Below are 25,027 nucleotides of genomic sequence, written 5' to 3' on the forward strand. Positions count from 1 at the left end.
GGAGGAGGACACCCAATGCAAGGAGCTGGGTATTATAATTATAACAGGGGGAGAGGAGGATTTATGAGAGGGAGGGGATACGGATATAACACCCAACAGCAGGTGGGAGGACTTAGAAATTCCTACCCCACAGGGCAACCAGTATACCAGGACAACACAGGGAGCTTTCCATGGCAGAGTAGGGAACCACCGGTGTGTTGGAGTTGTGGACTATTAGGGCACATGTCACGCACGTGTAGAGTTAGACCAGGAACACCATCATGGAGTGAACAGGGACAACCAAGGCCCTCACAGGAACAGCAGGGCCTACAGCAACAGCAGACGTTGCAACAGGGAAATGAACAACAACAACAAATAACACAACAACAGCCACAGACATATTCACTGCCACAACAACAGGTAGCGATGACACAACAACCCCAAGCACAACAAACTCAACTGGGTAGGGTGACGGTCTTGGGACACAACCCTTACACAGGAAATGGCCAATCATTGTACCCTCAATAGGACAGCCCACAGACGGCCTTGGTGTGTCCCATCCTGTCAGTAACACCTAATAGTGCGGAGGAGCCATGCATAGAGGTAACGATAGGTGACAAAAAATTATCATTCCTTGTTGACACCGGGGCGACCCGGTCTTGCATAAGGGAAGGTAAATTTAAGATGTCAGGCGAAGCCATGAACACCCAAGGATTCTCTGGGGCTAGAGGGTTGGTTCCCTTTACTGATAACATTCCCTTATCTATTGGAGATTATGATCTGTCAGTTCCACTTCTCTATTATAGTGCCTCACCAGTGAATATACTGGGGAGAGACATAATGAACAGGTTGAATATGACAATCTCCTTTACTGAGGACGGCATAATTTGCTCTACTCCAGGGATTAACATGCTCACAGCACGACAGATTATGCAAGCATACTGCGGACAGACAGCGATTAGGACGGAGCCAGTAGATGGCGAACTATTCCAGTATGGAACAGATATGGCATTTGCATGGATGCCAGGGATAGAAGGGAAAATATGGAAGAGGCCAGCAGCCTATCTGTTCAGACCAGAAACACCTGTTAATGAACCAGAAGGAAAGGTGGTTCTAATGGACATTGAGAGCATTATTGCAACAGCTGATTACATTGCTGTACATGCCCAAGACAGAGAAGGAAGAGCATGGAGGGCAGTGATAGCACTAGCAGAAGGATGTAGGCTGACCCAGGTGTCAGATGAGGAGCTGTTCTCAGAAGAAAAGGAGGAAGGTGAAATGGTGTTCATGATGAGTGTAGAAATATGGCTAAGAGTGGCTTACAAACAAGTAGCACAGAAAATTGCAATGGCACTTGAGGCACCCGCATGCACCCCAGTCCCCTTCTTTAAGGAGGATATGTCAAAGGTACCCAAATCATTGTGGACTACTAGCCCCTATGACGTGGGGTGCATAAAAAGCATAGGGGGAGTAAGGATAAAATTGAAAAAAGGTGCAATACTTCCCAGAGTGAAACAGTACCCACTATCAAAAGAGGCAGATGAGGGCATATATGAAACCATTACGGCCCTTATAAACAATGGCATATTGGTCCCCTCAGAATCACCATGTAACACGGCTGTGTACCCAGTGGGCAATGCTAAAGGGGGGTCTTGGCGCTTCATACAGGATCTCAGGCCCTTGAACAACATAGTAGAAGCAGAATATCCCGTAGCAGCAAACCCGGCCACAATATTGTGTGGCATTCCAGCAGAAGCATCACGATTTACAGTGATCGACCTTAAAAATGCTTTTTTCTCAATACCATTGCACCCAGACTCACAAGATCTGACGAGCTTCACTTACAGAAACACAAAGTGGAAGCATACCAGATTGCCACAAGGGTATTGCGAATTACCCTCAATTTTCAATAGAGTAATACAGATGGATTTGGGTAACATTGAAGTGGAAAGCACAGTGTTGCAGTATGTGGATGACATAATAATTTGCAGTACAAACGAAAGAAAATGCAGAGAGGACTCCTTAAAGATGTTGACAATATTGGCTGAAAAAGGTTACAAGGTAGACATGGAAAAGATACAGTACTGTCAAGAACAGGTACTTTACATTGGTCAACTTATATCCCAACATGGAAGAAAGATTGCACCACAAAGAGCACAGGCCATTTCAAGCACTCCAATGCCACAAACTGTGAGAGAACTGCAGCAATTCCTGGGGCTGTGCAACTACTGTAGAGCATGGGTATTTGATTACAGTTCGTACATAGGACCCCTGCTTGAGGCGTTAAGGGAAGCTAATAAAGGGGAGAAAAAGCTGGGGTGGACGATGGAAATGAAAGAGGCTTTTGATGAATTGAAAGATGCGATATCAACTGCTCCGGTACTGGCATCCCCAGACTATGAGCGACAATTTTTTATATTTTCACATTGTGACTCAGCAGTAATGAAAGCAGTGTTGGCTCAAAAAACAAGCATGGGCTACAAACCAGTAGCATTTTACAGCGGTCACTTAGATCCTGTGATGTTAGGTCACTTCCCTTGCGAACAAGGTCTCGCTGCAGCTGCTTTTGCAGTGGAAAAAGCATCAGCAATCACCATGGGGTGCCCAACTACACTGTTTGTGGAACATGCACTAGTTGCAATATTGAATAAACCTAAGTCCCCCCTAACCACGCAGAGGGCATCAGGTTATGAGATCATTTTATCCAGAGCTGAACTATCAATTGTTAGATGTAGCACGGTCAACCCTGCAAGGTTCCTAGCAGAAGTAATTGAGGAGGGAGATTATGCCCATGACTGTACGCAAATAACTGAAATGTACTCATGTACTAGAAAGGTTGAAGAAAACGCACTAGAGGGAGGTGAGCTTTTGTTTATTGATGGGTCATCAACTATAGATCAAAGGGATGGTATAAGGAGAACTGGGGCAGCAGTGGTAAAAATGATGGAGGTACCGGTGTGTGTGGCTATGAAATGTGTACAATTACCACAGCATTACTCCGCTCAAGCAGCGGAATTAGTTGCACTGATCTTGGCGTTGAAGGAAAGCTTTGACAAACGAGTGACCATATACTCCGACAGCGCATATGTTACATCCACTGTCCACTCAGGGCTGTCGAAATGGAGAAGAAGAGGGTTTAGGAGAGCTGATGGCACTCCAGTGCAACATGCCCTCTTATTGGCTGAACTAATTGAAGTAATAAATGACCCCCAAGAATTAGCCCTAGTAAAATGCACCGCACACACCAATGGTGAAGACCACGTCTCGAAGGGGAATGCAGCAGCAGACGCACATGCGAAGTATGCTGCATACTTTGGTGAGATATGGAACCCCCCAGAGTCACAGAGAGGGAGAGGGAGGGGAATGGCTAAGGAGATGTTGATAAGAGAAGGGTACACCCATCTCCCAGCCACGCAGATTATGGAGCTACAAGCGGCTGCACCAATGGCCGAAAAAGAAATATGGGTAAAAAGAGGATGCACAATGTCACCAACCGACGCACTATGGCGCCAGGGTGGCACTGGAAAGGTTGTAATACCATTGGCACTTTTGAACACCGCCCTGAGCCAACTACATCATCCAGCCCACACAGGCAAGGAAGTAATTGCAGCACGAATTAGAGAAGATTGGTTCTGCCCCGAGTTAAATTCTCATGTGTCAAATTTTATCAGCAATTGTCTCACATGTCAACAGTTTACGGCCGGCCATACCCTAAAGGTGATAAGAGGTACTATACCCCGGCCAGAGGGACCTTTCCGGCATCTCCATATTGACTATGTTGATATGATCAACATATGTCAAGGAAATAGGTATATGATTGTAGTAGTATGCCCATTCTCTAGGTGGATTGAAGCAGGGCCCTGTTCACACCCAGATGCATTTAGAGCAGCTAAATTCCTAGTGAGGGAGGTCTTCCCCAGGTGGGGAGTGTGCGAGGTGTTAAGGTCAGACAATGGCCCACATTTCGCAAACGAAATGTTCCAGCACATCACATCCTTGCTGAACATAAAGCATAAATTTGCATGTGCATACCACCCACAGGCCAACGGTGTATGTGAACGCCTGAATGGCCTATTAAAGGAGGCAATTGCAAAGATACAGCAAACAACAAAGAAGAGTTGGTTATATTGCCTTCCATTAGCCCTATTTGAGCTAAGGAATAGACCAGGGTCCGACCACCACCTCACCCCTCACGAGGTGGTTACCGGACGTCAAATGCGCCTTCCCCTAACGCCAACATCAAGAGCATTTACCGACCACGAAAGTACAGCGAGTGTTCTTGTACCAATATGTGTCTTCTTTGATTACTAGTGTAGTGTTTGTGTCTCAACAGCTCGAGCGCACACGGGGCGGGTCTAACAGCAATCAACAAGAAGACGCGGATAAAGAATTGGAAAAGGAAAGACTGTGTAAAATTGCTAAAGGTGACCACGTACTACTTCGCAATTTCAACAGGAAATGGAATAGTCCATGATTTACTGGCCCCCCTCTGGTAGAGGAAGTATCAACAAGAGCAGTAAAGCTACAGGACAAGCGTGCCTGGAACCACCTACACGATGTAAAGATCTACAAACTCCAGACCCGCCCCAGCGCCACCGACAGGTCCATTGGGAGAACAGCAACAACATCACCAACGGAAGAAGAGAGTTCTACCACAGCCAACGACCCAAGTGTTCCCATACCCTGTCACTCCCCAGATTCCCTAGAGACAATGGGCCTCATTACAACTCAGGCGGTAAGGGGTTTACGGCGCCGTAAACAGCGCCGACCCTTACCGCCTGAGTACGAGGTCCCTTAGCGCCATGGCGGATTTAACACCTGCTTTTAGCAGGTGTTAAAATCCATGGCGCTAAGGGACCATGGAGTTAATTACGCCACCGTAATTTACGGTGGCGTAATTAACGCCTTCCCCACTCCCATTATGCCCTATGGGGCAAAAATGGGAATGGGGAAGGGTAAATGGGGATTGGGGACTTACCGCCCCGCCAAACTCGGAATGGGGCGGTAAGTCCGCCAACCACCATGGCGTAAACATAGTTTACGCCATGGTGGTAAAGTCACGGCCCAGGCAGTAACTTACCGCCTGGGTCGTAATGAGGCCCAATAACTGAAGAAGTAAGGGGTGATCCCCATACTGCCCACCCCATGGTCACACGCTCAAAGAGTAAAGATACTTCCGCCAGTTGAGCCCAAACCCCCTGCCCATTGACCCCTACCCCCACTGCAGTAATAACTGAACTGAAGAACATCGCCTTGCACACGTACACATGTAAACACGTGAATGCTCTCTTTTCTTTTCTCTCGCACATGCAGGAACTGCATATTATTGTATTGCTAAGAAAATAGATAACTAACAAATTCACTGCCCAGGAGTAGATGGTACCCTCAGACGATAACTACCCGGAAGAATTGTCACACCAATTTGTATATGAAATAAAAAGGCCAACGTACCTGAAAAGGAGAAGGGTACGTGTCTACTACACAGCATTCCTCTTGGCTATAGAATATTCAATGCCCCACCTCCACCCATACTTGCCTGTCCTAAGAGATAGATCGCTTAGAATAGCGTGGGAACAGCTCTTCGCCTGGGCACTGAATGACTATTTGATAGGGAGAGCTTAAAGAAAAAACAACAACTAACATTTAATAACCAGCATATTGAGAATTTTCAGGCGGGCAACTTTAACGTCGCAAGAATACGCTGCCAGGACTGCAGCAAGGTAAGAGCAAAATGCCGGTGAAATTAGCATATGTAATAAAAATAATAGGGATTTTGATGATCACCGGGTTCTTGGCTGCCTCTGTATGGCAGTACAGCTATGCTATCCATCTTATTGCTGCACCCAAACCTAATACACCCCCATCCCCAGCTGCAACAGGTGTTACGTCAGGTGATACTAGTAAAATTGCACACAAGCAAAATAGAGTTCAACGCAGCACATACTCAGATAATAAAGGTATTGATAATTATATACAAGATTCAGCACACGTCTCAAACAACATATGGTACCAACACATGACCCGCATTGGTAAGCAGACAACAGAGGACAGCTGCTACGTTTGCTCATTAATACCATACGCCATGAGCGCTTCTCGAACATTCGTTGCCACAGAAATAGATGAAAAGACAGCACGATGCATAATATACTTGGCACTGTTCCAAACGAAAGGAAGATTCCAAGGGACAGTGGTGCATATGGTGTGGAAAACACGAGACTCATACCCATATGAAAACAACTTCCTCAAGACTTATTTGAGTTACCACAAGAGCAGTCTACATGCTGAAGCATTCAAATACATAACAAGTGGTCCTGCAAAAGGGGAAACAAAGAAAGTAACACTGCAGTATTTACCATGTGATTGGTACGCCACTGAAGTTCCTGGTAAACCAGGATGTTGGGAGAGGCCACTGGTGACGATAACGGGGAAGGTGTACCTGGACAACAATTGGGAGATAGGAGTGATTGGCAGCAACATGGTAACAAAAGAAACTATCTCAACTATCGAGGCACACAACCACAGATGTTGGACGACGTGGATCAAGTACGTACCCATGCTCACGTGGATAGAGACGGATGAAGACCCAATAACAATACTGCCGCTGACTGCGCCTAAAGTATGCTACCAACATAAAGGAGAGGTGGACGTAGGATACAACACCAACTGTGCAAGCGTGATGGAGTTACCTGAGGGGGGAGCAGGAACAGCAGTAATAATGGACCATTATTGGGCCTGTGGAGAAAAGGCATACCATACACTGCCTCCCCTGTGGAATGGTGTGTGCACAATGGTGCACGTCAATGTACCATCACTAGTGGTACCCCAGAAGCATGTGAATGTGGCGAACTTTCCCAAAATGGATGAAGGGGACAAGAGAAAGAAGGGATCTGCACCACCTCAGGAGGAGCAAGGGAACAGGACCAACAGCAATGATACTGTCCTAAATAGAAGGAAAAGACAAGGAGAACCTCTGACAGGAAATTACCTGTGGGGAAGGTCGGAAACGGCACTCACTTCAATCCCGCCAGAACACAGACTATTCAGCAGAGCAGCAATGTTCTTCTCCTCAATAATCCATCCGGGACTGCAGGCTTACGCAAACCGAAAATGGCTCCAGATAACTAGATGGGAACTAATGATGACCATCAATTCTACAGTAAATGGATTTAACGCAATAAAAGAGGAGCTGCGAGCTATAAGGATGGTAGCACTCCAGAACAGATATGTATTGGACCTCCTCACAGCCATGGAAGGATGAGTTTGCGCAAAGATAGGACAATCATGCTGCACGTTCATTCCTGCCAACGATGCTGACAATGGTACACTGACAGAAGCAGTTTCACAATTGGCCCAGATGCACTCCAAAATGATGGATGAAAGTAAAGGTGTGACAAAGGATGAGAGCTGGTTTTCACTATTATGGTCATGGATGCCATCTTGGCTGTCAGATGGACTGAAAATTATAGTTGGTTGTACTATTTTGGCTGGAGCTACACTGATCATAATAAGATTTTGGAAGGCCCGGAAGGCACGCACCACTGACGAGTTGCTTGAAATGGTCGGTATGCACCCCTTGATGCCAGCAGATGACGGCCAACACACAGGCATAATCATACAAGAGAGAGAGAAGTTGCGCAACCAGATCATCACCAACCATCTGGACCCACCATCGGTGAAGATCGAGAACCCAAGAAACCCCAGGAGCTACATAGGGAAATGGGTATACTGTACTCCTGGAGGAACCTGTGAATATATGTATTGGTCATTTGAAGATCATGTGAACCACTATGGACATTTAAGAGGAATAACTAAGATATGGAGAGTAAGAGGAGATAATGAAAAGGATATGTTTGTGGTCGACAAGTCGACCAGAGGGGGGACTGAAGTGGGAGAATAGAAGACCAGGCTCCCGTCCTTCACCTCTCGCGCTTGGTCTAAAGGGTCACGACCCAGGCACCCGCCACGAGAAGAGTTTGCCCATCTACCAGACGACCAAATACCCTGGTACAGGAACATACGGATGTGTCCATCTGCCTGCCCAGCAGCCCGCCCTGGCCATGCCGACACCTGCGGCGCGGATCAACTAGACTAAAACCTACACGTCGTTAGAGATGCCATGACGACCTAGCCAACGGTCAGCACACCTGTACAAATATACACACTGGACACTCCCGCACCAATCTACACGAAGAATATACTCAGTGCTATGACGTAGGCGACAGACATACTCACGGACGTGCATCTTTATTATTTTCCACATAGGCTTTCAAAATGCAGAAACGCAAGACGCATCATGAACTCATCTAAAAGAGCTTGCTTACGCGTCTCCTAAAACCAGGTGCCACAATGAGAAATATAATGAAGACACGATACTGGTCATAAGACAATATGGTACTGTAACCTAAAGTGCCTGTGCACCAAACGGTTCCACCTATACACCAGGCCTAAGTAGGCCGCAAGCAAGAGCTTCCATGGACGTTAAAAGAACAAGAGTCAGGTTGCTGATCCTGCAGAATGAGCCCGGCGAAAGCAAACAGCCAAGGTCGCAATGTTGCAAACCCACATTCCGAAAGCAGACCATCAAGGGCACGATGTTGCAACCTCGCACGCCGCACACCGGCGTTAAAGTCACACCTGCAATTTAAACCAGGCACACAGTGGAAAAACAATATTAATTGTGCAGAATTCTGCCTCAAACACGGTCCCACCTCACGTGACCAAGCCGAACCTGACAGGATGCCAAGCCCAGGAGAAAGAAGGCGTCTGGATCCCTCGTTACAAGACATAGGCAGATACAATTAAAAGGCTCAATGGACATCTGCGACAGTGGGAGTAGTCGGTCTTCCAGGACATCTGCGACAGTGGGAGTAGTCGGTCTTCCAGATGAATAAGTCCTCACATTGTCTGCACGTACTCATAGTGAAACATTGTTGCAAATGACAGGTACACCGAGAGCTGGGAACAGCGATGGTCCCAGGCTGGGAAGCTCACGGGCGCACCAATCAGAACATGGGGTTCCTATCACTGACGCCATTAACATTAACCAATCATCAGGGGTCTTCATGTAACAATTCTCATGTATCTAATTGTAGGGACAACCCAGATATATCACCTGACTAACCCTTGTCCACTAATATTGTTCTCTATACGTATGCTATACTAACCCTACCACTCAAGCAACCAATTAAGAGTGGCGATAGGTTTTTTGCTAACTTTCCAAGGTGACGCAAGTAGCGCGTCATACTAAGGTAAAAAGGGCCTGCGAGCCCTACGATTGTGTGTGTGTCAGGACGGACGCGTACGATCCTTGACCCATCCCTGCCGTTTTTGTCTAATAAACAGCAGAGTCACCTTGCTTCTTGCGTGTGTCTCATACTCTATCTCATCTGGGATATACGGGAGGAGTTGGGGCCTCCCTGCCCGGAGGTCTGCGGACGGCCCGGCCGACCCTGGCAGAATTTCCCCCCGACAGTGCCATTGTGTGCGCTGTTCTGTGACACTTGCGTATACTGTTCTCATCCTAATGTCATCAGCCTTCTCCCCAAGGATAGTTGCTAAAAGACCCTTAATGTCCCCTATTGCTAACATGTTTCTGCCTCTCATTTTTTTGAATTCGTAGATCCATTTTCCAGTGCCTGAAGTCAAACTCGGGAGCTTACACCTTAAATTATCCTTATCCAACAGGCCACAGGATATACTGCAGTCTGGCCTCTCCTTTTTCAAACAAGGGAAACTGCGAAATGCCAAAATCGCAATCGGCTTCCATCGTCTGCCTATCCATAGTAGGGACAATGGTTCGAGACCGCCGTCTTCCTGACAATGACGTTAATCTGCTCACGTATGGTGATGATTCCCCTCCTTACAATATGGGATTGTCCTTTAGATCGTTTTGTACATGATATAGGCTTTGGCGTTCTTTCTTTTGGTAGGTCCAAATCCGACCATCTAACTTCCTTGTCTGTTTGAAAACATCCCTCGGAACCGCACGCACCAGCCCCCTTCTCCCCACAGAAGGTTTCCCTGTCTTCGTCTGACATGTCTTGTCCCCAACTTGTGTGGCTATCCTCCTTCTTGTCTCTGTTTAGAGTCAGCCCGTTCAAAGACAAAGCTCTGTACTTGAAACCAAACGAGCTTCAATCCTTGCCGTGTGACTAGGAAATCTCAAATCGATCATCTTTCCCGTTATTTTTCAATTCACTTTTTGTCGTCACCTCTCACTAAACTTTGTATATTTTATCTCTTATATCTCCTATCTTAAAATCCTGCTCTAGGTTTACCCTAGAGGGCACTGGCATCGGTTCTTGTGATGGGTAGAACTCCTTTATGTCCTCCCATGCTACTACTGGATGTGGTTCCATTAGCTCTTTCTGAATGCGATCAATGTTGCATGCTTTCTGTCTTTTCTTTCGTTCCATCTCCTCATCAAATGTCTTTAGGTTCTTTGCTTCATCTCTAACCCTCTCTACCTCCTGTCTCTTCACTTCTCTCCTCCCATTTCCCCTACGCAACTCTTTGTCTCTGCATTCTTTTCTCTCTCAGTTTCTGTTCTTCCTCTTCTTTTCTCTTCTTTTCTAGCCTGTCTCGTTCTTCGATTACTCTCTGCCTGTTGTCATATTTTCTTTGGTCCTCTGCCCTTTCTTCCTTTCTTAACTGCTCTTCCTGATACATTTGCTCTCATCTTAGTCTACTCTTCTTTTTAGCCTCGTCTTCTTTCAATCGTTTCTCTTGTTCCTTGTCTTTTTTATCTTGCTGTCTTTATCTTCCCCTTGCCGTACTTCCTCAATGCTCTTTCCATCAAGTTTGAGCAATATCTGAGCACCCATCCATTCGTTCTGTATGAGCGCTATCTCATCAGCTTTATCTCCTTTCCATCTCTTAATTTCTCGTTCTATATCTAGAGTCATATTCCGTCGTTCACTTTTCTCTTTGTCCCGTGGAACTTTTAGAGACCACATCCCCTTCTGGAGTTTTTTCTGGACTTTCGTCACTGATATATGCAGGCGGCTCATGTATCAGATTACTGTATCCTGTAGCTGCCTTAAACTCTCTTAATGGATACAATCCTTCATCGTTCGTATTATCGCCATATACTACAGGTGCGGTAGTAGGAGAAGAAGGCTTTACACCCCCCTCTTTACACTTGTTAAGCATCCAGTCTTCAGGAGGTGGATCTTCCCGTTCCTTCTGGTACATTTTCCAATGTTCTAGAATAGCTAACCTTTTTCCAGCATCTTTCCCGTGTACGCAGTCTGCAGGTATGTGGTCATGTGCTGCAAGACTGCTTTTGCCAGCGATCGCCCTTGTGGCCATGGCACGAAAATTTTATCTGCTTTGCCCTTAACCCATTCTGCACTATATTGCTTAAGCTTGGGTGTGTATTTTGGCAGCTCTTTGCAAAGGTGCATGAGCGGAGTAACATCCTCCATCATGACTAGTTACACTCAACTGTCAATACTTACTGTTATTTTACACAGAAAATACTTTTCAGAAAAATAATGCAATATGAGCGTGCACCAATCGTCGCAACTCCAAACCTCTATGTCTCACTTTGCTTCAGTCTACCTGTTCAGTCAATACCTTTGACAACTAAATAAATAAAGAATCTACTCTCAACCTTTTACCACAATCTATTAGCTGTCACTCTTCGACATTTCATAATTTCCTTAATACATACAACACATAAAATATACACACATACAGACTGACCTGCCTCACACATATCCTTGTCAACGCTCCTCGTGTCTATTGTCGCCACTAATTATGACTCAGAGTGTGAATTGTTTTCTTTAACAGATCTATCTGTTCGTAGCCAATATATCCGCTTCGGATTCTAAAACAACTCCTTCTAGATGTCCCTGGACGTAGGATTCTGGGCTTATCTCATGGATCGCTCCTCATCCACAACTAAATACTTCTACTCAACGCTCTTCGTCATTAATTCCAATACACAACCAACCCTCTGTTACTCGCTCCCCATTATCACTTTCCCCATTTAATACACAATTATTTTTGCCACCTTCCTCAATTTACTCACCATTTGCTTTTCAGCTCCTGACCCTCGGGATCATCTCCTCCCCAACCGGCCACCTTTGCCATCAGTCTGCTCAGCTGCCTGTAGAATCCGGGAGGGGAATTCCATGAAAGAGGGACCCGTCCCACCTGATTCGTTTGTCTTGCAAGAACTTTTCGGCCGCTATCCACAGGAAGCCTCGCGGTCCTCCAGCTAAATGGCAGAGGACATCCGATATTTCCGAGACCCTTAAAAGCCTACTGAGTCAACGGATCTTGAACCATCCTATCTCTGCTACCACGTGAACACATATACCTAGGGCCCTTCAAGACGAGGTACCAATACTTAGAGATAGATGGGGATGCAGAATTTACTCAAACATCAATAATAAAACTGACTCAGGAATTTGGCAAAACTTAGTCTGTTTTATTATCAATTATCTAAAATGGGGAGTTACAACGGACATCAACAGACGTTTGCTCGATTTCTCTCTGCGCATGTTACAAAAAAACACAACTTTTATAGTCAAAACTCATCATCAGTGACTTCACACTATGTGGCAAACTACAAAAACCTACTTGAGAATGTAATAGGATTACAGGAAACATCTAAGTATAGGTTCCATACGAACGGGGGAAGTGATTGGGTCTCTACTGTCAGGTGGGCAACTAAGCCATTTACAAGTGCAAGTCATCTTTATGTCATACTAATACTCAACACTTTTTTGGTTACACAAACTATAGGGTTCTTTGATACGTGGCCCTCTACCATTGGTTTGGCACCTTTGTACCGTTCTGGAATATTCCACATGCTAGCAGCAGGCAGGCTACCACTCCAGGTGCAGGGAGGGTCGGCGTGATAATGCCTCCCGTCCCAATTAGCCCAACATCTATCATGACTCTTGTAGTCTGCCAGTCAATTAAGGCTTTGAACTTGGCCTTGCAGAAGCTCTCTGTGTTTGAGAAATAAAGGCCGTATCTTCTTAGTTTCGGTGTAGCTTGACCCAAAGTCTATTTTGATCTGACCATGTGACTTGTAGCATTTATTTCTATTAAATGATGAACTTCAGTGTTTTTCCATTCCACACCTCAAACAGAAATGTGTTTCTTTCTCACGTTTCATGTAACTACTGGATGGACACCCAGGCTCACGGTGGCCTGGACTTCTTGGTGCTGGTCAGTCAGGCTGTATTACAGCCGGGATACAGCCCTCTCATGATGAGGCCCTTTGTCTACTTGCGTTACTGCGTCTGTACAAGTGTAAACTGATTTGCATTTTCTTCAGTGTTTCTGTAGCATGAGCATTTTCATCTCGAGCCCGAAACATTGCTCATCTTCGACACCGCCTCTTCAGATCTTATAGAACGTCTATGTTCTTTTTGCCTCGTGCATCTTTTCTGGATGCATCAGTTCTGCTTCGTATGATGTCACCAGTCTTCTCTTTCCCTCATTTTCACACTTCCTCCGGGACTCTATCCAAAAGGTCATTATTGGTCCGTGAATGCATATAGGGTTTTCTCAATGGATACCTTGTCTCCAGGATTCTCTGCGGTACAGGCATCCTCACTGGTACTGCACATGTTGCAATTTCTGGCTCCCAACATATAGGCAGCATTGGGGCGGAGATTTTGGTGGGGGTAATTGACTCCTCCTCTACAGCAGTGTGAGGAGAGGAATGTACTGTCGGGGGGCTGCCTGGGGTAGTGTCTGAGGTGGGGGGGCTGGTGGGTGGTGTCTTGACTTGAGGGGTTTCCCTGTGGTAGTGTCAGAGGTGAGATGGGCTGGTGGGTTGTGTCTGGACTTGTGCAGGCTGTCTGGGGTAGTGTCGGAGCTGAGAGCAGTGTGGGCAGGGGGGTTGGACTGTCAGGGAGCTGCCTGGGGTAGTGTCAGAGGTGAGGGGGGCTGATGGGAGGTGTCTGGACTTGAGGGGGCTGCATGGGGTAGTGTTGGAGGTGAGGGGGGTTCATGGGTGGTGTGGTGACTTGAGGGGACTGCCTGAGGTAGTGTCAGAGCTGAGGGCAGTCTGGGGAGGGGTAGTGTACTGTCAGCGTGCTTCCTGGGTTAGGGTCGGAGGTGAGGGGGCTGGTGGGTGGTGTCTGGATTTGAGGGGCTGCCTGGGGTAGTGTCAGAGGTCAGGGGGGCTGTTGGGTGGTGACTAGACTTGAGGGGGCTGTCTGTGGTAGTGTCAGAGCTGAGGGCAGTGTGGGGAGGGCAGTGTACTGTCAGGGAGCTACCTGGGGTAGTGTTGGAAGTGAGGGGGGTTGATGGGTGGTATCTAGACTTGGGGGGCTGCCTGGGGTAGTCTCACAGGTGAAGGGGGCTGGTGGGTGCTGTCTGGACCTGGGGGGATGTCCGAGGTAGGGTCAGAGCTGAGGGTGGTGTGGGGAGGGGAGTGCACTCTCAGGGAGCTGCCTAGGGTAGTGTCAGAGGTGAGGGTGGCTGGTGGATGGTGTCTTCAGGGGTTGATGTGCATTAGGGGTATATGCCGGCAAATTGGGTGCCTAGGGTGTAGGGAGGTGGACTAGCAGTTTTGCAGGGGTGCCGCCTTAGCTTACGAGGGAGCCCGTGCATTTCCGTTGTGGGGTGCAGCATCGGCTTACGAGGAAGCTCTCGCGTTTTTGCAAGGTTGCCTGCTTAGCTTACGAGGAAGCCTGCACATTTTTGTTGGGGGTGCAGCCTCGATTTACGAGGACGATCTCTCATTTACGAAGGGGTGCCGCCTGCTTATGAGGGGGCCCACACATTTTCGCAGTGGCGCTAGATGGTGGGTCAGGGGTGGATGCAGAGGTTTGCGGTTAGGTTGGGGTATGGCTTGGTTTTTGGTTTGCATGGGGGCGTGTTGTCGGAGTTCCTCGTGCAGATCCATTCCCTTTGCGTGTCGGCTAGAAATGCACATTTGGATCCATGAATATGCTGAGCACGCAGATTTATTTATTCAAGCAGACTTGTGCAGTGGCCTTCTCGGGGCATAGCCCTTGCAGGATTTCTGCGTACATTTCCATGAATCAGGCCCTAAATATAAGCTTCAAATATATTCCAGCAAGCCTTTCTTGACATATTGGATGAGATTAACTTTCCATGTTGCATAGAGGCTGTGCGGTTGTGATGGAATTGGAGGTCAACATAGGTGCTAATCTTTCAGTTTTCTTCATCTGCAACCGTAAAGCAGAATGCACATTTCATCATTATCTAGCAAGTTTATACAAGTTCAGATGGTTCCAAAGAAACGGCGGGCTAGTTTACAATGTGTCTAATGTTTCATGGCAAGTTTAGTAGCAGGTATAGAATGAAAATCTAACAATTCAGAACTTATTAAAATACTACACATGCTGGCAAATTAAAAACAATAATAGTAGCACATAGAGTTATTTGGTCTGTGAAATGCAAGACTTACAGTAGTCCAATGAATGCTATATCCCTACAAGAACACTGTGATCGTAGACCCACCAATATTGAGTAGACCAGGTGAGAAGCTTTTCTGACCCATTCCTACACACTTGTAACCCACTTATCATATACGAGCAGGCATAATAATTAACTTCTTGAATTTATTCATTAACTAAACTCACTGAGAAAATAGCACTAAAATTGCAACACATGACTTTAAATGTGAATAAGGAAAAGGCAATTGAAGATTGTAATTGGAGTCTTAAGATAGTGGTTTTAAATAGAGATCAACAATCTAGAGACTTGTTACAAATATCATGAAATATAATGTTACTAGAATCACCACCAATATCGCTCCAGAGACATAGCTTAAAGATATGGGTACACAGTATATCATAAACAACTCTAGGCCCTATAGCACATTTTGCATATAATAATGGTATTGTACAAAAGGACTGAATACCAAAAGTTTGACTCCCAAAAGTCTGACCACCAATTTTCCGCATATATATATGTGGGGGGGTAAAGTGTATAAAAATTGTATAGGGGTAAAATGGGTGGGCATTGGGGGGGTCTCCCCCCACATGTATATTTGTGGAATTTTTTTAAAAAAATCTAACTTTTGGGAGTCAATCCTTTGGGTTCGGTATAATCACGCAAATCCATAATAACAGCTGGCAGAGATTACTCTACAAAGCTATTATTTTCCAAAATGGAAGGTGAGAATGCCCTTTTGCCACAAAAATGTAGTAAAGCACAGAGGTTAGACATCTTGCTAGTGGATTTATTTAAGGATGAATCTATGGTATGGGTTATTGCCCTGGCAAGTCATTTTAATGCCATTAACAAGTCCAACATACCACCAAGTACATGGCAAGGGTCTGAAATAATACCAGTTCATAAACAATGTTATAAATTAGTCTCTGGAAACTACTAGACAATTTATTTTCTAGATGGACTTCTGACAGAAAAATGAATTATTATTTTAGACTGAATGGAAACTTGGATTGTGGTAAGAGAATCATGTCACCCATCCACGTAGGCTTTTTTTAGGAAGGGTGTGGGAACAGTCAACAAGACATTCTGCGGATAATTTAAAAATACGTTCTGCAAAAAAGTTAGATTTTATATGCAGCCTTTATTGACCTGCAGGTGGCCTCTGATAGCATTTAGAAGCACCTATAAAGGAAACACTTACTTTCAATTCAAACTTCCCTTGCCTCTGTGATCAACTATAGTTAGTTTGCAAATGGAGGACTTTGCTGTAATAAGGTAGAATCAGGGATGTATTTTCCTCTTTAATGTTCACTTTATCAACTCGTTGGCTCTTCAATTGACAGATATTTCAAATTTGGATGGCATCTTATTTTTTGCTGATGATGGTGTTATCCTATCTAGGACTCTAATGGACAGAGAAAACAGCTGCAACTTTTCACCAAATCTGAAAGGAGAAAGGTCTAACTATTAATAGTACTAGATTGACTGTAATTGGCTGTCAAGGCACTAAATTCACTCTGCTCTGAATGGAGCGAGATGGTGAAAAAACTGTTTATTATTTCATTTTATTATGTTTCTATGGCGCTTTTTTGCCAAATGCTGTACAATAGAAATATTGGTGCAACATTATTTTGAAATCAGCATGGGATACCCTAAGTAGAGTATGTAATCTTTAAATATTCTTCAATAAGAAATACAATTAATGAGCAGAGGGGAAAGCTAATGACAGAAAATTATCTTTTGAATGTATTTTAGATTGTTTCAAAGTAGTAGTCAATATAATATCTAGAGGTAGTACCTTCCATTGTTTAGCCGCTAAAAGTTAAAAAAAAGGTGCAAAATTGAGACACTGAATGTTAAATTGGAAGTAAATATAAAGAAATTGATCAAAGAGAGATAATCAAGTGCATGACCCTGCACACATTTAAACACTATACATATAATGATATTGAAACCTATAAAAAATGGGCAACATACAGAAACTAGCTATTTTAAATACAATACAAGACGAAGAATTTAGATATAACAAAATACAAATGGCAGAATCAAAAACTGATTTAAAAGCAAGAAGAACACATTTAGATAAGCCTAGGGCAGCAATAATTTAAATGTGACAAGACCAAGGTCAGAAGTGTAGTTCTTGTTGCAGAAGGGTTAGTAAATGTTGAATATTTCTATTATTATAGATTACAAAATGGCATAATTGAGTAGCAGACAGAATGTGATTTTGAACATTCAAAGCTGAATTAAAGATACAAACCTAAGTATGATCTAAGAAAGAGATTCTCACTTTAATGGATAAAAAGAAATAAGGAGAGGGCATGGAAATGTGTGGATAGAGAAAAGCATACCTGTCTTGTTAGGATTTAACTGCAATTGTTGAGTGGCCATCTAGGATTTAACAGCCAAAAGTTAAAAAACACACAGAGACGATTACTGGTCAAGTGGATTTGTAAAAGTAGAAAAGGAAAAGAAGACTTGTGCGTCATCAGCATAAACATTTATCTGGAAACTCTAAGACTGTAGAAAAAAAGTAAATGGGATCATTTATTAAGTAAGCAACAAAGGGCCATTAACCGAGCTGTGTGTGACTCCATAGGATAGAAATTGTGAGGGCTAAAAAGAGTATTTCCAAGAAACAGAGAGATAAAACAATGGGCCAGATAAGTATAAAACTAACTAACAGCAGGACCTTATTTACCAAGTCAAGATAAGTAGTTTAAAACTGAAGGATGATCAACAGTTTTAAAAGTAGCAGATAGATAAATAGAGAAGTACTAAAATAGAAGACAATGTGTGATGACAAAAAATGGAATCAGATACAATCAGATACAACTAATAAAGCAGTGCAGGTGGACAACTTTGATTATCTTAGTATAAGATTCCAAATAAATGGATCATGGTCTAGTCTGATTGCCAAGACTGAACTTTTATTAAAAACAGGATCGGGGATGCACAATTCTTTATCAAACACTTTGGAAGCAATTTTGTATGGAGCAGAAATGTGGGGACAAACTAAAGAGAGTCGATTGGTAGTGTGGAGAGAATGATTTTCTCAAAATGCTTTTCTCTCTTCTTAGTGGCTTTCCAAATTTACTGATCAACATGAAAGTAGGTTCGAAAGGGCTAGATTATGAAACCGATTTCAAACCAGCACTATATTGGATTAGGCTACTATCAAGACCGGAGGGGGGAGGGTCGGCAGCCTGTCGAAAGGTCTGACTAACAGGGAGCTTAGGCAAAGATCAGTTGTGCACGATGGTCCCTCATAGCTCGGGAAGAGGGCGCCTTACCAGGTCCTCTAATGGACCACCTGAGCAGTTTCGGGTTTTCATCCGTCATCTGCATAAGCCACTTCAGGGACTTATGATCGGTTTGGACCTTGAAGGTAGACCCAGTAAGGTAGGGTCTAAAACGCCTAAGGCTCCAAACAATACTAAAACATTCCTTTTCAACAGTAGCCCACCTAAGTTCCCTACCCTTAAGTTGTCTACTGATGAACATGATTGGATGTTCTCTTCCTTTGTCATCTAACTGGGACAAGACAGCTCCAATTCCGGTGTTGCAGGCGTCAGTTTGAACGATAAAGGGCTTGCTGTAATCAGGCGCACACAGCACGGGTGCCGACACAGACTTCCTTTCAAGCCATCAAAGGCCCTCTGACAGTCTTCAGTCCAATTAACCTTCCTAGGTTGTTTGGGCGAAGTCAATGCTGTCAGGGGTGCAGCTATGGTTCCATAGTCTGCCATGAAATTGCGATAATACCCAGTGAGGAGGCCCAGAAAGGCTCTCACCTGGGTTTGAGTAGTGGGAGTCTCCCAGTCATGTACATCCTGTACTTTACTGGGGTGAGGTTGGATTTGACCCCCTCCTACCTCATGACCAAGATAGGTGACTTTCCCCTGAGCTATCTGGCACTTGGTGGCCTTGATAGTGAGGTTAGCCCTTTTTAACGCCTGCAACACTTTATCCAGATGAGTCAAATGCTCTTCCCAGGTGGAACAGTAGACGGCAATGTCGTCTAAGTAAGCCACACAAAAGGCTTCCAGCCCACTGAGCGCATGGTTGACTAATCTCTGGAAAGTGGCAGGGGCGTTCTTCAGACCGAAAGGTGTGACTCTAAACTGGTAGAGTCCCTCTGGTGTTGAGAACGCTGTCTTTTCCTTGGCATGGTCCGTCAGAGCTATTTGCCAATAGATTGAGGTAAGGTCGAAGGTGCTCACAAATTTGGCAGCACCTATGGTGCCCACGAGCTCATCAGCCCGGGGCAAAGGGTGCGCGTCAGTTTTGGTGACGGCATTGACTCCTCGGTAGTCCACACAGAACCTCCAACCCTTGGTACCTGCCTGGGAACTTGCCTTGGGGACAAGGACCACGGGACTGTACCAGGGACTGGTTGAGGGTTCAATAACACTGAGATCCAACATCTTGGCGACCTCAGCCTGGATGTGGTTCTTGACGGTATCTGACATACGGTAGCACCTGCTTTTGACAGGCACACTGCCACCAGTGTCAATCTCGTGCCTACACCACAGTGTAAGGCCTGGTGTCAGTGAAAACAGAGAGGCGTACTGCCGGAGCAAAGCCCGGCAGGCCTTCTGCTGCTCTGTCGTCAGATCGGGAGAGAGATGCACTCCCTCCACAGAGCCAACCATAGGGTTGCTATGCAGCAAATCAGGAAGGGGCTCACTCTAATCCTCTTCTTGCCCTGAAACTAGCAAGAGGCATGAGACTTCGGCCCGCCTGTGGAAAGACTTGAGCCTGTTGACATGGAATATCTGAGGGGCTATCCCAGAGGTTCCCATGTCCACCAGATAATTGACCTCGCCCATCTTGGAGATTATCCGGAAGGGTCCAGTCCATTTATCCGCCAAAGCCCGAGGCTTGGTAGGCTCCATCACGAGGACCTCCTGTCCTGGAGTCCAATCCACTTGCAATGCTTTAAGGTCATGCCAGTACTTATTCAATTCCTGGCTGGCCTTAAGATTATGCTTTTGCCTGAGCCATCATCTGTGTCATCCTCCGTCTGAGGCCTAACACATAGTCCCCCACTTGCTTGGCGGGACCTGGAGGGGTGGCCTCCCAACCTTCTCGGATCAAGGCGAGGGGCCCCCTCACTGGATATCCAAAGAGTGTTATGCTCACCTGGTATCCACAGGGATGCCACCCAGCCGGGTCACTCGCTGGTATGCTTCTCAGCTTTGCCCTGATGTGGTCAGCGGGGAAGGTTCTGCCTGAAAATACAGGAGGACTATGTTCAAGACTGACCGACAGGGGTAAGTATCCTACCTCCACCCCCGTATGATTTCAGTCCCTCTGGCTCCCTCTCCTCACCTTGTGGTAGAATTAGGCGTGCTCTCCGTCCTGCCTTCTTCGCGTTGTCTTTCATGGGCGAGTGCGGTCCAGTTACTTCACTGACGCCGGCCCGTTTGATATTGTTCAGGTAGGTCTTATTGCTGTAGTTTTCTTGCTATCCTGCATGCCTTTCTTTGTTTAAAATGTCTCTTTTTTCTCCCTTAGGTATGCAGAGCTTCAGCATCGAGAACTAGGTTGTTTGAGCCCCGCTGGTAAATGATGGCGCATTAAGAGCGCTATGATGCGGTAAGTAAGCGCTATGTGCAGCGCTGCAAAGTCTTGCCTTTGATAACCTGTGTTTTCCTTCCATGTAGGTCGCGGTGTTCTTCAGCGCGAGTGGACTGTCCGGAGTGGTGCCAGCTGATAGGCGGCCAGCCAGGTAAGCCTTTTGAGCAGTTTGTAATTTGTAAATGTCTCTACTGCTTTCTTTAATGTTGCCTCTATCTTCCTCTTTCAGGTCGTTCTGTCCGGAAGGCGTGCAGATTCGAGGAAGCTGTTCTCAGTAGCTGCAAGTGTTTAAAGATAAAGACTGCAGGTAAGATGCTGCTGCTAATGATGTTCTTTTTGTCTCCTTGCAAGTTCTGCTTCTCCAAGGTTCGAGGGAATAGCTGGACACAGTGAGCATCACGTTGCAAGCTGCAAAGTAACACGAAGCGTGTTGTCTTGCTCGGGTGTGGTTTAAATAGCCCCAACAAAATAGTCCAGGTAAAGTAGTCCCTAGGCTACCACACCTAAAACAGTTCTTAGGAACCAAGCTATGTGGATGCCTCCATGTTGGCTGACAATACAATAAAGTAGTTACCAAGCACATTGTTTTTCATGGTGTATGAGCCTGGCGCCATATGCGCCAGGACTGGCCCCATGAGGGCTTTTGAAGAGGATGCCAGGCTCTAGAGGCCCGAGTCCTGACTCCACCTGGCCAATGGGTTTGCCAGAGGGGGTTTTGGGCGAGGGTCATGACAAAGAGTAACTCAAAGGGGCTGAAACCAACACCCTCTTGAGGTACCTCTCTGTAAGCAAAGAGCAGGCATGGCAGGAGAAGATCCCACTTCTTGCTGAGAGGCTCTTCCAAAGCACCTAACATCCCCTTGAGAGTTTTGTTTAATCTCTGGAGGTGGTAAGAGGTGGAGAACTTATAAGTTACCCTGCATTCTTTCCACATGGTTTTCATGTAACTCGACATGACGTTGGATCCTCTATCAGAAACAACCTCCTTAGGGAATCCAACACGGGTGAAAATGCCCAGGAGAGCCCTGGCAACCACCTTGGCCGTAACCGTCCGAAGGGGTATAGCCTCAGGGTACCTGGTGGCATGATCTACCAAAACTAGGATGAACCGATGTCCACCTGAAGTGGGAGGGTACAGGGGACCGACAATGTCAATGCCCACCCTCTCAAATGGTGTGCCAGCCACTGGCAATGGCTGCAGTGGGGCAATGACACTGCCTCCAGTCTTGCCAGACAACTGACAAGTTGGGCAGGTCCTGCAGTGGGACTCCACTTCTATTCCCATCCGAGGCATGTAGAAATGGTCAAAGAGCCTCTGCTTAGTCTTCTTGGTACCAAGATGACCAGTTAAGGGCACCTCATGCGCCAACTGCAGTAGGAAGGGCCTGTAAACCTGGGGTACCACCAACCTCTTGAGGGCACCAGGTTCAGGCTTAGTCACTTCATTATGTACACACTCATAGGAAGTGTCTTAATGAGAAATGTCAGAATTGAAGTGTGTGTGCATTAAATGCATGAAGAAAACAAAATGGTATTATAAACAAAGTAAAACTGAATGTCAATGGACATGTTAATCAACCACATTACAGATTGCTACAGGAGAGAACATGCTATGCCTTCACTCTGTGCTCCATTGTCTATGTCCATGAAAAGTGTAAACATCATTAAGGTTCAGTCCTAAGTAAGCATTATCTTTGAAAACAGTTCTCATGAACCAAGGTCAGTCATCTGGCAGATCAAGGCCTGCAAGGCGCATCTTATAAGAATAGAAAAAAAATACATTTAATTCACATGCCAACAAACTCAGTTTGACAATCTAGAACTGTGTTTATGAGCCTAATATGGCACCTTTCTTACTTTATGATCCGGAATTGATCACCTACTAGAAAGGCCTGCTTTGCACAGAACAAAAGGATCAAAGAACTTAGATCCACTCGCCTCCTAGCTCAGCCATAAAGATCATCTGTCCAAGTCTAAAGGATGGTGGGAATCCCCAGAGTTATGATCACATTTTTTCAAGTTAATAATTAAGCTTATATGGACATCCATGTATAGAAATGTTCATTTTAATTAACCAATTTAAATTGAATAATAATGTAAAACACCTTTTTGCCTATATGTTCATAACACTTAGGTCTTTTGAGAAAGCAAAGCAGTTCAAAACTCAGGAGAGCATTCTTCGCAGTACAAATCTAAACATGATATATTAATATGGACCCATTATTAATATATTTACATACTTTAATAAATTGGTGATCTTGATTGTCACCGGAGTGTGTAACATGTCCACAGATGCAGATTGGTTGTGTGATTCTTTTATTAGGAAAAATTCCAAAAGAAAAGTTATTGAAAGTAATTGATTTGGATCCAAAATTGTGCAGAACAATATCATGTCACATGGCTAAATATATTGGGCCTATCCAATAAGGGGGTGTTTTCACTGGGAGTGTCAACTCCTGAAGGGAATCAATGAGAAGACTCAACCAATTAAAAATGATTATGTTAAATGACTCTGTGTGGGAACAATTTGCTTCTATTTAAACACAAACACGCAGGAAGAAGAGAGAGCTCAGGGATTATGGAAAGTCAGTAGACATGGACGAGAGGAGAAGTGCTGAAGTGGAATATTACCTAGGCGATGATAGAATGACTCCCTATGATGGCCTTGTCCAAAGTAAACCTGATGCAGAAATGTGCCTACAATGTGACAAGGCGCTGTGAGATGCCATGCCAGATCTGTATTTAAAAGACATACCCAGAAGTGACTATAAAAACAACACCTGATAGCAATTGAAAATCACTTAGAGGAATTGTTTACCATCTAAGTCACTGAATGGGGTGGGCTGTGAGGGAAGTCATTGAAATGTATTTTAAAACAAAGTGAAGTAATAATAATAGCGCGGACCCTCTTATTTGTACGGGGGCTTGACTCAGGAGGGTAAATAATGTAGAGAGGAGGGGGTTGAGTCAAAAGCTACCCAGACTAAAGGCGTAACATAGGGTCACCTAGTTTTTGCAGTAGAGCTAGGTAAATACTAACTCAAAAAAGGGACAGAGAACAAAACCCAGGAGTGTGGAGAATCACAAAGAAAAAGGGATTTGTTTATTTTACATTAACAGAGAACAAAAGCAATTTAACACACTGCGCCTCGGCGCTGGAAAAAGAGAGAAAGCATTACTAGACACATAGGGCCTCATTACACGGATGGCGGTAAGGATTTACCGGTACCGGTAAAATACCGGTACCGGTAAATCCTTACCGCCTTACTACGAGCTCCCTTTGCGGGTTGGGGGATTTAACGCCTGCTTTTTGCAGGCGTTAAAAACCAACCCACAAAGGGACCCAGGGAGCTAATTACGGTACCGCAATTTGCGGTACCGTAATTAGCACCTTCCCCATTCCCATTATGCCCTATGGGGCAAAAATGGGAATGGGGAAGGGCAATGGTGGAAGGGGGAATTACCACCCCGCCAACCTTGGAATGGGGTCGGTAATTCCCCTTTCCGCCAAGGCGGTGCCGGTATTTTACCGGCATGAACCATGGCGCTAATAGCGCCATGGTTCTCCGCCATCCGTGTAATGAGGCCCATAGTAATCGGCAATATTTGTGGATTAGTAAGCATAATGATCAACAATATTTGTGTATTGTTTGTAGTTGCAATACATTTTACATGGTTTAACATTGTCTTGCATATGTATTGTTAAAAGTGGCAATACATTTGACATTGTCTAGTATCGTCGACACACGATTTATGTGTTTCTGGTCGGGTATTTAATTGCTGGAGGCAGTGGCTGTATAGGTTGGGACAGCTCTGCTGAGATGTTACCGAACGGTCATCAGGACAGGTGATTAAGGTCGGGTCGATGTAAAGACGTGGATGTCCACCTAAGAGTCATAGGGGACTGTTTTAGTTCTCGAAATGGTGTTAAGAAAAATTTAAAAACTGCAAAAAGGGTGACCTACCATGAGCGAGTAATTTTTGTGCCTGGTCGTAGAAGAAAGTATTCCAGTCGCTAGTTTATCTGGAGTGGCAGTCTGCAAGCGTCAGAGGCCAAGTACTAAATAAATCA

This window comes from Ambystoma mexicanum, chromosome 6p (assembly GCF_040938575.1).
Source record: "Ambystoma mexicanum isolate Mex_15411 chromosome 6p, UKY_AmexF1_1, whole genome shotgun sequence".
NCBI classification, from domain to species: Eukaryota; Metazoa; Chordata; class Amphibia; order Caudata; family Ambystomatidae; genus Ambystoma; species Ambystoma mexicanum.